Source organism: Nicotiana tabacum, chromosome 9, assembly GCF_000715075.1.
Source record: "Nicotiana tabacum cultivar K326 chromosome 9, ASM71507v2, whole genome shotgun sequence".
Lineage (NCBI taxonomy): Eukaryota > Viridiplantae > Streptophyta > Magnoliopsida > Solanales > Solanaceae > Nicotiana > Nicotiana tabacum.
In genome coordinates this window covers 70472075-70487575 of record NC_134088.1, presented here as the reverse complement: position 1 = coordinate 70487575, position 15501 = coordinate 70472075, and the positions used below count along the sequence as shown (strand labels likewise).

At 40.9% G+C, this 15501-nt stretch overlaps 1 long non-coding RNA gene and 1 other non-coding gene across 2 annotated transcripts in view; both read left to right on the top strand.

The window, feature by feature from the left end:
- The first annotated feature begins 1395 nt into the window (after positions 1-1395).
- Positions 1396-1467, top strand: TRNAG-UCC (transfer RNA glycine (anticodon UCC)). Its single transcript has one exon. It is a non-coding gene; the product is annotated as a tRNA-Gly (tRNA).
- A 13164-nt stretch (positions 1468-14631) lies between these two features.
- Positions 14632-15501, top strand: part of LOC142164233 (uncharacterized) — a 6741-nt gene continuing 5871 nt past the window's right edge. The window contains exon 1 of the long non-coding RNA XR_012694928.1: positions 14632-14807. This is a non-coding gene — a long non-coding RNA (uncharacterized LOC142164233). The remainder of the gene's footprint in view (positions 14808-15501) is intronic.

Below are 15501 nucleotides of genomic sequence, written 5' to 3'. Positions count from 1 at the left end.
GCGACAAATAGATCACAAATGCGAAGGTGCCCCCAATCGCAAATGCGCCCAAAGCTTCGCAAATGCGAAGCTGACCTATGTTGCTAGGGGTCGCAAATGCGACCAAGATGTTCGCAAAAGCGGCCTTAGCCTGTTCGCAAATGTGAACCATTTCCACACAAATGCGAGGTCACGCAGCCCAGGCCCCTTGCTCGCAAATGCGAACTCATGTTCGCAAAGGAGAGGCTCGCATTTGCAAGTCAGACCTCGCAAATGTGAGATCTGTAGATCAACACCAGAACTGAAAGCACACCAGCTATCTCAAGTCATCCAAAACTCATCTGATACATACCTGAAACTCACCTGAGCCATTCGGGGTCAAAATCAAATATGCACCCAAGTGTAATAACATCATACGAACTCGCTCGCGTGATCAAAACACCAAAATAATATCCGGAACCACGAATCGAACATCAAAACACATGAAATTCAAAAGGAAACTCAAGAGTAGCTAGAAACACAACCAAGCGTTCGATTCCTATCAAACCAACTCGGAATTGCACCAAATTTTTCATACAAGTTTTAAATAACAAAATGGACCTATTCCAAGTTCCAAAACCTAAATTCAAAGCCAATAACCAATAAGTCAACCTACGGTCAAACCTAGAGAATTTTCAAACATTCAAATTGCTAACTTTTGGCAAAACAAGTAAAATTAACCTAAGGATCTCCAAATTCAATTTTGGGCATACGACCAAGTCCAAAACCACAATACGAACTTAATGGAATTGTCAAAATACTGATTCGGGATCGTTTACCCAAAATATTGACCGGAGTCATCTCAAGATATTTTTAAAGCCAAAAATCACATTTTATTCAACTTTTTACGTAAAACCTTTACGGAAAATAATACAAATCACGCACGCAAATCAAGAAACATCAAATGAAACTAATAAAGGTCTAGAAATACGGAAATAAGGACTAGTACTCAGAACGACATATCGGGTCGTCACAGTGGCAACTTTGGTTCTACTACTGTTACTATTGGAACGTTACATGATCCTATAACTAGAAAACTACAAGACAACTGATGCATTAATGCGTTCCTTCTTTTCTATTAAATCTGGATACGATGATCAAGTGAATATGGGTCTTATTTGAATGATTCTTTTCTAACTGTGTATGACCAAGTAAAGATAAAATCGTGTGTTTTTACATGCCTTTCCACTTACACCATTGTTGGAGACTGCAGTATATACGAATAACATGATGGTGGATAGTATGGAGTATGGTTAAGAAGGAAAAATATCAGAAAGAGCTGCTTTTATTTTGTGGAACATCAGAAAGAGCATTTTCGCAATGATTAGATCAAATCTAAAATAACAAAAAGGATACTTACAGAAATCGCCAACAAAAGCGTTTGTAGTCCAATGGTTAGGATAATTGCCTTCCAAGCAATAGACCCGCGTTCGACTCCCGACAGACGCATCTCTTTTATCTTTTTCAGAAATTGAATAATTTTTTTTATTGGTACTAAAAGTTTCAATGTACAATAATTCACAAGTTCAGTATGCTTAATCTTTTTCCAGTTGAGTACATGGACAAGTGAGCTTAAATGTATTCCTTCCCTTTCAATTTATTCTTTAGCGTTTGATATAATATATAAAAAGACATCTCAGTACAAAAAGTATCTTGTATTCACGTTATGAAAGGTGAGCTTCTCTTTTATCTTTTTCAGAAATTGCATTATTTTTTTCATTGGTACTGAAAGTTTCAATGTGCAATAATTCACAAGTTCAGTATGCTTAAACTTTTTCCTTGCGTTCACGTTATGAAAGGTGAGCTTCTCTTTTATCTTTTTCAGAAATTGCATTATTTTTTTCATTGGTACTAAAAGTTTCAATGTGCAATAATTCACAATTTATTCTTTAGTATTTGATATAATATATAAAAAGACAGCCTAGTACAAAAAGTATCTTGCGTTCACGTTATGAAAGGTCCGGAGAATGGCTTCATATTATGTCACGATAGGTTTAAGATAACAAATTATAATAATATCCAAATATAAAATATAGAGACGGCTCAATAGCATCGGAGGCCTAAAACAAAACCTTAAACCTATCATTTAGGCCTCCGATGCTATTGAGTCGTCTCTGTATTTTATAAAATATTTAATGAGCATTGTTGTTCGACAAATAGGCAATTAAGTATGAGGAATGGAAAAAATGAAAACATGATTTTATGAAGTATAAGAACCTGAATGAATTAAACGTTGCATACTTTGTTTGTTGTATTACTTGTGTGTTTAATTGCATCACAATTGAAATGAGAACCCAAAAAGTATTTAATTTATGAGAGTAAAAGAAAATGATAAGTTGGATTATTAGATATAGTTAAGTGACTAACTAATAAATTGAGAAAAAGAATTCAACAAAAAGCCAAAATAAGATTGGTAAAAAATTAATAATTAGGTTATACTAATTAGTGAGAAGAAGAAATCAAGTTATTTAATATTAATATGAAAATAAGGAAATTAATTTTATCAATGATAAGAAATAATTATATAAATTATTTACTATATATTAGATAGTAATCTTGGGGCCTAAAGCAAATGTTTTTCTTATTTTAGGGTATCGCTCGCACTAATAAATATATATCTTCTTTTTTGAATAAAGTAACAAGAAAATAATGCACGTAAAATGGTTCATAAAGAATAATACGATGAGGTATTTTTCTTTCTAAAATCTTCAACACGCTTAAAACTTATTTCTTTTGTCCCAACTACTGTGACTAGATATAGAACTGTATACGGTCAAAACCGATTTTGACCTTCGTACGACTGGTCAAGATGGGAACATAATGGACCGAAGAGCGTCTTCATAATATCAAGATGAGATCTGAAGCCAGGTTACCGAGCTTCGAGCTTCAGGGACTGATTAGTACCGAGCTCGATGTCATTATTGAGCTCGAATCTAAATTGAACTATGATGGGAAGCGACATTATTGAGCTTAAGAGACAAAGGCCGACCAATACTGAGCCCGAATCAATACCGTACCCCGAGTCAATATCGAGCTCGAGTCAATATCGAGCTCTAAATCTGGAGATCGATCAACATCAAGCCCGATCAAGATCGAGCTAAGGGACAAGAGTCGTTACAGCCGCACTAAGGGAGAGAATCTCGACGGCAATTAGGGAAAAGCAAATCTATTATGAGTTCTCTACTATGTATTTTTAATTATATCCAAAATAGGATCCCTCCACTATAAGAGGGATGACTATTATTTCAGTAGCCATCCAACTATTAAGGCATTAATAAACCATAACTCAGATATTGTGGAGACACTCTCATATTGAGAGATTATCCTTTTTAAACTTTATACATTGACCCATATTGCTTATCCATAAATCATCCTCCATTAAACTTTGTTTGTATTTCATTCTTTACAGTCAATACAAGATATTCCTACTTACTTTTACGATTTGTGCCAAGTTATACCACGTACCCTTAGAACTACGTACAAATTCAACTCTATCCGTTTTTCGGGTAAACAGTTTGGCGCCCACCGTTGGGATAAGGATAACAATGGTTATTTAATACGAATCTCTGTAAAACACACCATTTTACGCTTGTTTTTGGAAGTGTCTTTGATTTCGGATTAGCGACGACGAACTCTAAATTAATGGCCTTACCTATTGACAACGAAGTTGGCCTTCAAGATGAGAACAATAACTTGACGCCCAGGGGCAAAAGGCCACTTGTCGATGCCGTTGGAATTCAAGTCGAAGTTCCATTAGACGTTAATTCGCATGTGGCCATTGAGGCAAACCAACATTCTGAACCTGAAAATAGCATTCATGGTGGTACTCGATCTGCAACTCGAGATACCCATAACGTTGAGGAAAACAAAATCAGCTTGCGTATGATTTTCAAAATGTTGCAAGCTCAACAGGTAGCGATAGCTCAGTTATAGAGTCAAACCCAGATACCGAGCAAGCCGGAGACCAGTCCACCCCGAGAAGTCACCCACAGAATGGAGCCAGCTATAGTAAGGTCAAATGAGCAAGAATCGGGGACTAATCCCAAAATTGCTAAGATATTCGAAGAACTGACCAAACGAATAGAGTCATGAGAAAGGAGGATCGAGGCAAACGACAAAAAGGTGAAAACGTATAACTTCAGGGTTGATCAGATCCCGGGGGCACCACCGATATTGAAGGGCTTAGATTCCAAAAAATTCGTACAAAAGCCTTTTCCCCGAGCGCGGCTCCTAAACCGATCCCAAAGAAGTTTTGCATGCCCGAGATTCCTAAATATAATGAAACAACTAACCCCAACGAACATGTCACCTCTTACACATGTGCCATTAAAGGGAACGATCTAGAGGACGACGAAATCAAATCTGTATTATTGAAGAAATTCGGTGAAACCCTGTCAAAGGGAACAATGATATGGTATCATAATTTACCAACTAACACTATCGATTATTTTTTTCTATGCTTGCAGATTCTTTCATAAAAGCACACGCTGGGGCCATAAAGGTCGAGACGAGGAAGTCGGACTTGTTCAAGGTAAGATAAAAAGATAACGAGATGCTAAGGGAGTTTGTATCTCATTTCCAAATGGAACGAATGGACCTACCGCCAGTCACAAATGATTGGGTTGTTCAGGCTTTCACTCAGGTCTGAACGAACGAAGTTCGATGGCTTCACGGCGGTTGAAGCATAACCTGATCGAGTACCCAACTATTACTTGGGCCGACGTGCATAATCGGTATCAATCAAAAATTAGAGTCGAAGACGATCAGTTGGGTTATGGGCCCGCTATTAGAAGGGACATCAATCGAGAACAAGGGCCGATCAAGGACCGATACCGACCATATAATAGAGACCATAGGGTGAACGAACGAAAACGTAACCTCGTACAAGACAATAAAAGAAGTGATCGAGGCCAAGGGTCTCAGGGGCTGATGAACAAAAATGGGTTCGACAGGCATACCGGACCTAAGGAAGCACCACGGTTATCGAAGTATAACTTCAGCATCGATGCATCTGCCATCGTGTCAGCTATCGGATGTATCAAAGATACTAAATAGCCTCGATCTATGCAGACCGATCCTGCCCAGAGTAATCCCAATCAAATGTGCGAATATCATGGCACCCACGGCCACAAAACGGAAGATTGCAGGTAACTAAGAGAGGAGGTAGCCTGGTTATTCAATAAAGGGCACCTTCGAGAAAGTTTAAGTGACAGGGCCAAAACTCATTTCAAAAACAGGGATTTTGGTAGGCAAAACGAACAGGAAGAACCACAACACATCATCCATATGATCATAGGTGGCATCGATATCCCTCAGGGGTCGGTGCCTAAACACACTAAGATATCAGTTATGAGAGAGAAGCGATCTCGAACTCCGGATTACGCACCCATAGGAACCATGTCCTTTAATAATGAAGGTGCAAAAGGAGTCATACAACCTCACAATGATGCACTAGTAATATCTGTACTTATGAATAAAATTAAAGTTAAGCGTGTGTTAATTGATCCAGGTAGCTCGGCCAACATTATTAGATCGAAGGTCGTAGAATAGCTCGGTCTACAGGACCAAGTCATACCCACAACCCTGGTTTTAAATGGATTCAATATGGCATGTGAAACTACCAAAGGCGAGATAATTCTGCCAATAAACGTGGCCGGAACAATTCAAGAAACAAAGTTTCACGTAATCGAAGGCGATATGAGGTACAACGCCCTTTTTGGAAGGCCATGGATCCACAATATGAGAGTTGTACCTTCGACCCTACACGAGGTTCTAAAATTCCCAACATCGGAGGGAGTCAAAATAGTTTACGGAGAACAACCAGCTATAAGAGAAATGTTTATCGTCGAAGAAGCAACCCGATATCTTCACTATCATCGGCAAAAGGATCAGGTTCGAAGGAGCAACGGAATGCCAAATAGCAATCACAAATGTCAGCTTTGAACCAATTAGAGAATCAGAAGACTGACGAAGATGATGAACATGGGGTCCCTCGATCTTTCGTGGTCCCCGAACGAAAGCTATACCTGGGCAAGTCATGTTGATCGAGTATCTGCCCGAACGAAAGGTATACTAGGCACGGGGGTTAAATCTCGAGCTCAGGAGAAATCTTATTCAATTTCTTATAACTAACATAGACTGTTTCGCTTGGTCTCGTCTTGACATGGCAGGGATCCCACTGGGAATCACCACTCATAAGCTAAGCTTAAACCCAAAGTTCCACCTGGTAAAACAAAAAAGAAAGCCCCAGTCCGAGGTTAAACATGCCTTCATCAAAGACGAGGTAACCAAACTTCTTAAAATAGGGTCAATTCGGGAAGTAAAGTACCCCGAATGGCTAGAAAATGTGGTGGTAGTCCCTAAAAAGGGGAACAAACTTAGAATGTGTATAGATTATAAAGACCTAAACAAAGCATGCCCTAAGGATTCTTTTTCTTTTCCTAATATCGATCGTATGATCGATGCCATGGCCGGCCACGAGACTCTCAATTTTCTCCATGCCTATTCTGGGTACAACCAAATACAGATGAACCCGGAAGATCAGGAAAAGACCTCGTTTATCACTAAGTACGGGACTTACTATTATAATGTAATGCCATTCGGTCTAAAAAATATTGGTGCTACTTATCAACGCTTAGTAAACCGAATGTTCGAAAAGCAAATAGGAAAATCAACGGAAGTTTATATTGATGACATGTTAGTTAAATCCCTGCGAGCAGAGGACCATTTAAAGCATTTGCAGGAAACTTTCGACATACTGAGGGAATACAATATGAAGCTCAACCCCGAAAAATGTGCATTCAGGGTTGGTTCGGGCAAATTTCTCGGTTTCATAGTGTCCAATCGAGGAATCGCGATTAACCCCGATAAAATCAAAGCTATCGAGGACATCACAGTGAGTGGATAATATAAAGGCCGTGTAGAGGCTGACAGGGCAGATAGCCGCCCTAGGACGATTCATTTTGAGATCCTCAGATAGGAGCCACCGATTTTTCTCGCTGCTTAAGAAGAAAGGCAATTTTGCGTGGACTCCGGAATGTCAACGGGCTCTAGAAGAACTAAAACGGTACTTATCGAGCCCAACATTGCATCATACCCCGAGGGCATACGAACAGCTTTATATGTATCTAGCTGTCTCAAAGATAGAGGTAAGTTGAGTCCTAGTTCGAGAAGAATGAGGTACGCAATTCCCTATTTATTATGTCAGTCGAACTTTAGGCGAAGCCGAAACTAGATATCTGCACTTAGAAAAATTAGCGTTTGCTTTAATAAGTGCCTCTAGGAAATTAAAACCATATTTCCAGTGCCATCCGATACATGTTGTAACAACTTATCCTTTACGAAATATTTTACACAAACCTGAGCTTTCAGGTCGATTGGCCAAATTGGCCATAGAGATCGGTGGATACGACATCGATTATCAACCTCGAACCGCTATTAAATCTCAAATTTTAGCGAATTTTGTGGCCAACTTTACGCCGTCCCTCGTACCCGAAATTGAAAAGGAATTACTATAAAATTGGGTACCACTTCGGGAATTTGGACCCTCTTTACGGATGGAGCCTCGAACGCAAAAGGGTACGGGCTGGGCATCGAACAAAAATCACCCACAGGTAATGTAGTTAGACATTCTATTAAAACTACAAAATTGACTAACAACGAGGCCGAGTATGAGGCCGTAATTGCAGGTCTTAATTAGCTAAAAGTTTGGGAGCCGAGGTCGTAGAGGCTAAATGTGATTCCCTCCTCATGGTAAATCAAGTCAACGTGACCTTTAAAGTCCGAGAAGATCGAACGCATAGGTACTTGGATAAATTACAAGTGACTCTACATTGTTTAAGGAATGGACTTTTCAACATGTGCTTCGAGAACAGAACAGTGAGGCCGACACTCTTGCAAACTTAGGGTCTTCGGTCGAAGATGAAGAACTCAACTCGGGGACTGTCGTACAACTCATGAAATCAGTAATCAACGATGGTCATGCCGAGATAAACCCCACAAGCCTAACCTGGGATTGGAGAAATAAATATATAGAGTACTTCAAGAACGAGAAACTTCCATTGGATCCAAAGGAATCGAGGGCTCTACGCACAAAAGCTGCATGGTTCACCTTATCCAATGATGGAACACTGTTTAGAAGGATTTTCGATGGCCCACTGCAATATATTTGGGACCGAGAGATACCGACTACATCGTACGTGAGATTCATGAGGGTACTTGTGGGAATCATTCCGGTGCCGATTCATTAATCCACAAAATAATCAGAGCAGGATATTATTGGATCGATATGGACAAAGATGCAAGGGAGTTCGTTCGAAAATGCGACAAATGTCAAAGACATGCACCCATGATTCATCAACCCGGGGAACTTCTCCACTCGGTCCTATCTCATTGGCCTTTCATGAAATGGGGAATGGACATCGTCGGCCCCCTCCCATCGGCCCCAGGTAAGGCTCAGTTTATTTTGTTTATGACCGATTATTTCTCTAAATGGGTTAAAGAACATGCTTTCGAGAAAGTCAGAGAAAAGGAGATGATAGACTTCATTTGGGACCACATTATATGTCGGTTCGGGATGCCATCCGAGATTGTATGTGATAATGGAAAGCAATTCATCGGAAGCAAAGTAACTAAATTTCTCGAAGACCACAAAATCAAAAGGATCATTTCGACACCTTACCATCCCAATGGGAACGGACAGGCTGAATCGACAAATAAAACCATATCTAAAATCTTAAGAAAATATTAACCGACGCTAAAGGTAAATGGAGAGAGATACTACCCGAGGTCTTGTGGGTATACCGAACAACATCAAAATCCAGTACCGGAGCAACACCATTCTCGTTGGTTTATGGCACCAAAGCTCTTATCCCGGTTGAGGTCGGAGAACCTAGTGTTAGATTTCAGTATGTGACAAATGAGTCGAATAACGAAACAATGAACACGAGCCTTGAATTATTGGACGAAAAAGGAGAAACGGCTCTAGTCCGATTAGCCACCCAAAAACAGCGGATTGAAAGATACTATAATCGAAGAACCAATCTTTGCCATTTTAATATCGAGGATTTAGTGTTGAGGAAAGTTACCCTCAACACCCGAAATTTGAACGAAGGAAAACTGGGTCCGAACTGAGAAGGACCGTATCAGGTTCTCGAAATTGTTGGTAAAGGATCCTACAAGCTCGGTGTAATAAACGGCAAACAACTACCAAGCAATTGGAACGTGTCGCACCTAAAACGATACTACTATTAAGATACAACCTCCTATGTTCATTTATATTTTGAAATTAACCCTTGCAGGTGTTCGATCAGAAATAGGAATGGATTATTCAACTCGAAGCCTTTAGGACTGAAAGCACGCGTTACACTCGTTTTCCCTTTGACCGGTTTTGTCCCAAATGGGTTTTTCGGCAAGGTTTTTAATGAGGCAACCATTGATCATGCTAACTTAGTACAATTCAACAGTATCTGAGGCCTCTTTACAATCAACCTCGAATACTGGGGGGGCATTTACCCTAAAAAATATCAAGTAAGTTTGATTATCAAGTTCGATGCAAGGAAGTTACTTCATAATAATAGGGATTCGATAGGAAAAATTGTAAGAGCCAAATGGTCAAAACGAACCATGCTCGTGTAGTTTGCTCGATCCCTGGTACAAAACATGAACACATGTATAATGACATAAAGAGAAATTTCTTCTTTGTTGATATCTCATGTCTCAGAATCCATCCTCTACTTCGTGACCTATTATGCAAACAGGCTTAAGGGCCGACCATTACCCTATAAATCGGGGACTGCCAACCGAAAAATCAATGAGATCAAGCCCCACACTAAGCCTACAGGCTACATTACTTCGAGTTCGAGCAATCACTCACTCGACTATTAGGCCTACGGGCTACCTTACTTCGAATTCGAGTAATCACTCACTTGACCAATAAAGCCTAAGGGCTAACAATTACTTCGCGTTCGAGCAATCACTCGACTATTAAGCCTATGAGCTATATTACTTCGAGTTCGAGCAATCAATCACTCGACTATTAAGCCTACGGGCTACCTTATTTTGAGTTCGAGCAATCACTCACTCGACTACTAAGCCTACGGGCTACCTTACTTCAAGTTCGAGCAATCACTCACTCGACCAAAAAAGCCTAATGGCTACTCTTATTTCGAGTTTAAGCAATCACTTACTCGACTACTAAGCCTACGGGCTACCTTACTTTGAGTTCGAGAAATCACCCACTCAACCAATAAAGCCTAAGGGCTACTCTTAGTTCGAGTTCGAGCAATCATTCACTCGACTACTAAGCCTACGGGCTACATTACTTAGAGTTCGAGCAATCAGTCACTCGATTGATAAAGCCTAAGAGCTACTCTTATTTCGAGTTCGAGCAATTACTCACTCGACTATTAAGCCTACGGGCTACATTACTTCAAGTTTGAGAAATCACTCACTCGACCATAAAGCCTAAGGGCTACTCTTACTTTGAGTTCGAGCAAGCACTCACTCGGTTATAAAGGCTACAAGGTCCGAATTCGATCAAATTGCCTAAAGCCTCGAACTTATGAAAACTTTCATAAGGAGTGAATGAAATAAAATCTTTACAAGGCAGAGAATAAGACGGAGACAAGTCAGGAAAGGAAAAGATCTTTATATATATATATGAGAGTATTTACAACGTCTGATCAGGACACTACACAAAAATATCAAAATGGGGAAAACCTTAATTATCTCCGGGGGCAGTCTTTTCTCCATCGGGCTCCTCCCCGCTCTTCGACCCACTCCTGATCCCATCATCGTCATCATCGAAAGCCAAGGCTCCAATACCGACTTCAAGCTCTTTATCCCTTTTTATCTCTTCGGTAAGATCGAAACCTCGAGCATGGATCTCCTCGAGGGTTTCCCTCTGAGATTGGCATTTGGCGAGTTCAGCAACTCAATGTGCTCGAGTTTTAGCGGTCTCGGCTGCCTCTCTCGCTTGTACCTGAGAGGCTTCAGCATCGGCCCGATAGACGGCCACGAATGCATCTGCATCGGCCTTTGCTTTTTCGGCTTCAGATTTGGCCTTGGCAAGTTCGGAAGCCAACCGAGCCTCGAGCTCCTCTATTTTTCTTGCTTGAACCAAGCTCCTCTCCTTCATGCCTTGAAGGTGACTTTCGGCCGATGATAATTGGGCTCGAGCAGTTTCTTTTTCTGCAGCGAGGCGGTCCATGCCATCTTTCCATCCCAAGGTCTCTGCCCTTATCGTATCGACCTCCTTACGAAGCTTCCCAATCACTTCAAACTTCTGCTGCAGCTGTGAGATCGAAATATTAGCCACCGCTCCAGAATCGAGCCCATGGGTTTTTAAGATTATCATTACATGCTCGGTCAGGTCGGTCTGGTCTTGATGATCCTTGGCCAACTCGGCTCGAAGGTCCCTGATTTCCTCTTCCCTTTGCCCGCAGAGGAGTTTAAGGGCGTTTCTCTCCTCTGTGGCCCTTCGGAGGTCGGCCTCATACCGACTCATCTCGGCTCGACACTGAGAACATGCTTCTTGATGAAGCATTGAAGCCTACGAAGAAAGAAGAAAAGAAGTTAGAAAAGAAAAACAAATATAAAAGCCAACGAAGGGTGTTAAAGGTTACCCGATTCAGAGCTTGTTGCACTTCGTAGAAAAGGCCCGACACATCACTAGGGCCAGAAACATCCTCGACACCAGTAAACAAATCACGAAAAGGGTCCTCTCCTTCATGAGATCGGCCTACCTCGAGGGTCCCCAAAGCTTGGGCTTCACGAATCGCCCCTTCGGAAAAAGCAGGGAGAGTAGGCGAGTCTCCAATTACTATTGCCCCAAGCGAGTCGCTTGGGGCGTTCTCCTCAGTTCGGAGAGCTTCAGGACCGACCCCTTCAGATATACCCACCGTTTGTTGACTTCGGTGGGAGGCATTCTTGATCTATAACAATTCGGGGACTCTGCCCGAATCCTTCTCTGATATCCCCTCAGTTCGAGGCGGACCTTCATAAACCACCATCGATCCAACTGCCTTTGGGGCATCGATGGTTTTCTTCACTCGGGCCACCAGTATGGAGCCATCATTTTCTTCTTCGTCGTCATCTTCATCCCTTAGACACCGAACAGATTCTTCGGTCAGAGGGATGATTTTCCTCCTCGGCTTACGAGCCGTCCTTGTCTTAAGTTCTGGATCCTCGGAAGTAGAGGCCCTTTTTCTCTTATTGCCCTTCGCCGGTTTCGGACCCGGGGCCGAAGTCTCTTCCTCACCAGATGGGGGTCTCACAACCGCATCTTTGCCCAGGCCTAAGCACAAGAAAATTGGTTAAGTATATGGAAAACATTCTGTTCGAACCATCAAACACATGAGAAAAAGGCTTACCATGATTTTTAGCCTCTCATCGGTCCTTTGACAAATCACACCACGAGCACTCGGCGTATGTAGAGGTCGAAGCCATGCCCCGTACCTAGCTCTTAAGGTTAGGAACTGCACCGAGCATCCAAGGGACCGCTGCATCGCAAAAGGGGATATCAGTGAGAAAGAAACGAATGGGCAAAACAATAGGAGATAACAGCAGAATTACAATTATGCTTCATGTTCCATTCCTCGGGAAATGGCATCTTCTCGGCCAGAATTAGGTCTGAAGTCTTCACTCGAACGAACCTGCCCATCCAGCCTCAATCATTGTCCTCGTCTATGCTCGAGAACAGCACCTTGGTAGCCCGACGCTGAAGTTTTATTAACCCACCTCGATAAAAGCGAGGGTTGTACAATCTAATGAGGTGGTCAAGGGTGAAAGGCATCCCCTCGATTTTGTTCACGAAGAAGCTGATCAGAATAACAATCCGCCAAAAAAAAGGATGGATTAGGCCTAGGGTTATTTGGTATTGGCAGAAAAATCGATAACAACAGGGTCGAAGGGGCCCAATGTGAAAGGGTAAGTATACACACTTAAAAATCCTTTTCATATAAGTAGTAATATTTTCTTCGGGTGTCGGAATTATCACTTCTTTTTTCTCCCAGTTACAATCTTTCCTCAGCTGCTCGAGGTGTCCCTTAGTTATCGAGCACATATACCTCGATACTGGTTCACATCGACCAGGAACCAACGAGGCTTTATCGATCTTAAAATCAGAAGTAAGAATACACCTCCCAGGAATGCACTCCTCCGGTTGTGGCTCCACCGGTGTTTTATAGCCGGCAGGCCGCGAAGAAGAAGCACTTTCTTTTTGGGCAACGATTTTTGACATTTTCGCCATTTGAATTAAAAGATTGAAAATAGAAGGATATGACAATGATTTGGTGTTTTAAAAGGGAGATTTTGCAATGAAAATCATAGATTCACAAAATGAAGAACTCAGAAGATGCGAGAAAGGACTTAGAAAATTTGGAAAATAGAGATGTAAAAGTGATAAATGGTAAAAAGAGGGGCTATTTATAGATTGGGTAATGGTGGTTCAATATCGGCAGTGGCCGACCATCATCTGATACGCATTAAATGCCTTGGTAAACTGAACCGACGGGACAACTATCACGTACGTCATGGTCGGGCTCGCTGCAAACGTCAGTGCATATCTAATAGTGCCGTTGGAAAATCATGTCGTTTCTCGCCACATCCTTTCCGAGAAACGAGGGGACTATCTGTATACGGTCAAAACCGATTTCGACCTTCGTACGACTGGTCAAGATGGGAACATAATGGACCGAAGAGCGTCTTCATAATATCGAGATGAGATCCGAAGCCAGGTTACTGAGCTTCGAGTTTCAGGGACCGATCAATACCGAGCTCGAAGTCATTATCGAGCTCGAATCCCAATCGAACTATGATGCGAAGCGACGTTATTGAGCTTAAGAGACAAAGGTCGACCAATACTGAGCCCGAATCAATACCGGGCCCCGAATCAATATCGAGCTCGAGTTAATATTGGGCTCTTAATCTGGAGATCGATCAACATCAAGCCCGATCAAGATCGAGCTAAGGGACAAGAGCCGTTACAGCCACACTGAGGGATAAAATCTCGGCGGGAATTAGGGAAAAGCAAATCTATCATGAATTCTCCACTATATATTTTTAATTATATCCAAAATAAGATCCCTCCACTATAAGAGGGATGACTATTATTTTTGTAGTCATCCAAATATTAAGGCATTAATACACCATAACTCAGATACTCTGGAGACACTCCCATATTGAGAGATTATACTTTTTAAGCTTTATACATTGATCCATCTTGCTTATCCATAAATAATCCTCCATTCAACTTTGTTTGTATTTCATTCTTTATAGTCAATACAAGATATTCCTACTTACTTTTACGATTTGTGCCAAATTATATCACGTACCCTTAGAACTACGTACAAATTCAACTCTATCCGTTTTTCGGGTAAACAAAAACTTAGGTAAAAAGGAAGAATTTTTGAAATTTTTATTCTAAAACAAGTACTACTGCTAAAAATCGTAAAAAAAAAAAAACTAAAGTAAGATTGTTACTAGTCCTAATACTTTTCTGTTTTAAAAAAATAACATATGTTTTTAATTAATTTTTATTTTACTCAATTTAGTGAGTTGTCATATAAAATTGATGGGAGTGTCACCTAAATTGAGAGTACAGACTAGGCAAAAAAGGACCGAATGTCAGAAGCCAACTATCCAAGTTCTGAATTATGCACGCGCACAGCTTACGCTTTGGGTATAATTCCGAAGGAAAATATTATTTTTAAATCCTCGAAAATTCTTTCTCTGCAAGCCTGGAAGTGCAACCAACATTCTCTGCTTCTGCTCGCCTCTTCAGCTTTCTGGTTAGTACTGTGACAATTCTGTCAACTCTCAACTCTCATCTAATAGTGTTGTTTAGCTACTCTATATGATAACACTCCTTTAGAAGCAGACAATTGTATAAAATGTGCACTTGAGTAGTAAAATTGAGGTTATTAATTAATCCTTTGCTCAATCATAGATTAAAGGCATATAGAGCTGAGATTGTTAGTGCTAGGTGATTGAATTCTGATTTGTGCGATAAATTTGGGACCTATTGCACCCTAAGTGAGAATCATACCTCTAGCTCATACCTATTTCATGCATCTCCATTCTTTCTTTTGGGTCTCATCTTTACCCTATTCTTACTTTGTCTCATTAGAAGTTCAAAAATGAGTGGAGCGAGGGGCTTTAGAGGGGAAAAATATGAGAAGATGGGGTGGGAGCGAGCTTTAATTGAAGTAGGGAAGGAGCTCCTCATTAGACAATGTTTAGGGTCAAATATTTGGTTCTGAAAAGTAGGCATTCCTCACATCAAAATACTGGACACCTAAAAGTGTGGCATTCCGAGAACTGAACTTGGGACCTCTCACACCCTAAGCGAGAATCATAACACTTGACCAAATTCCCTATTCTTGCGTTTTGTTCTCTTCCCTCTATAATTTCTCTTTGCTTATGTGTCCTTTAAATTGCTTATTTTATCTATGATTTATTGGTATATGCATTAAACAATCTGTG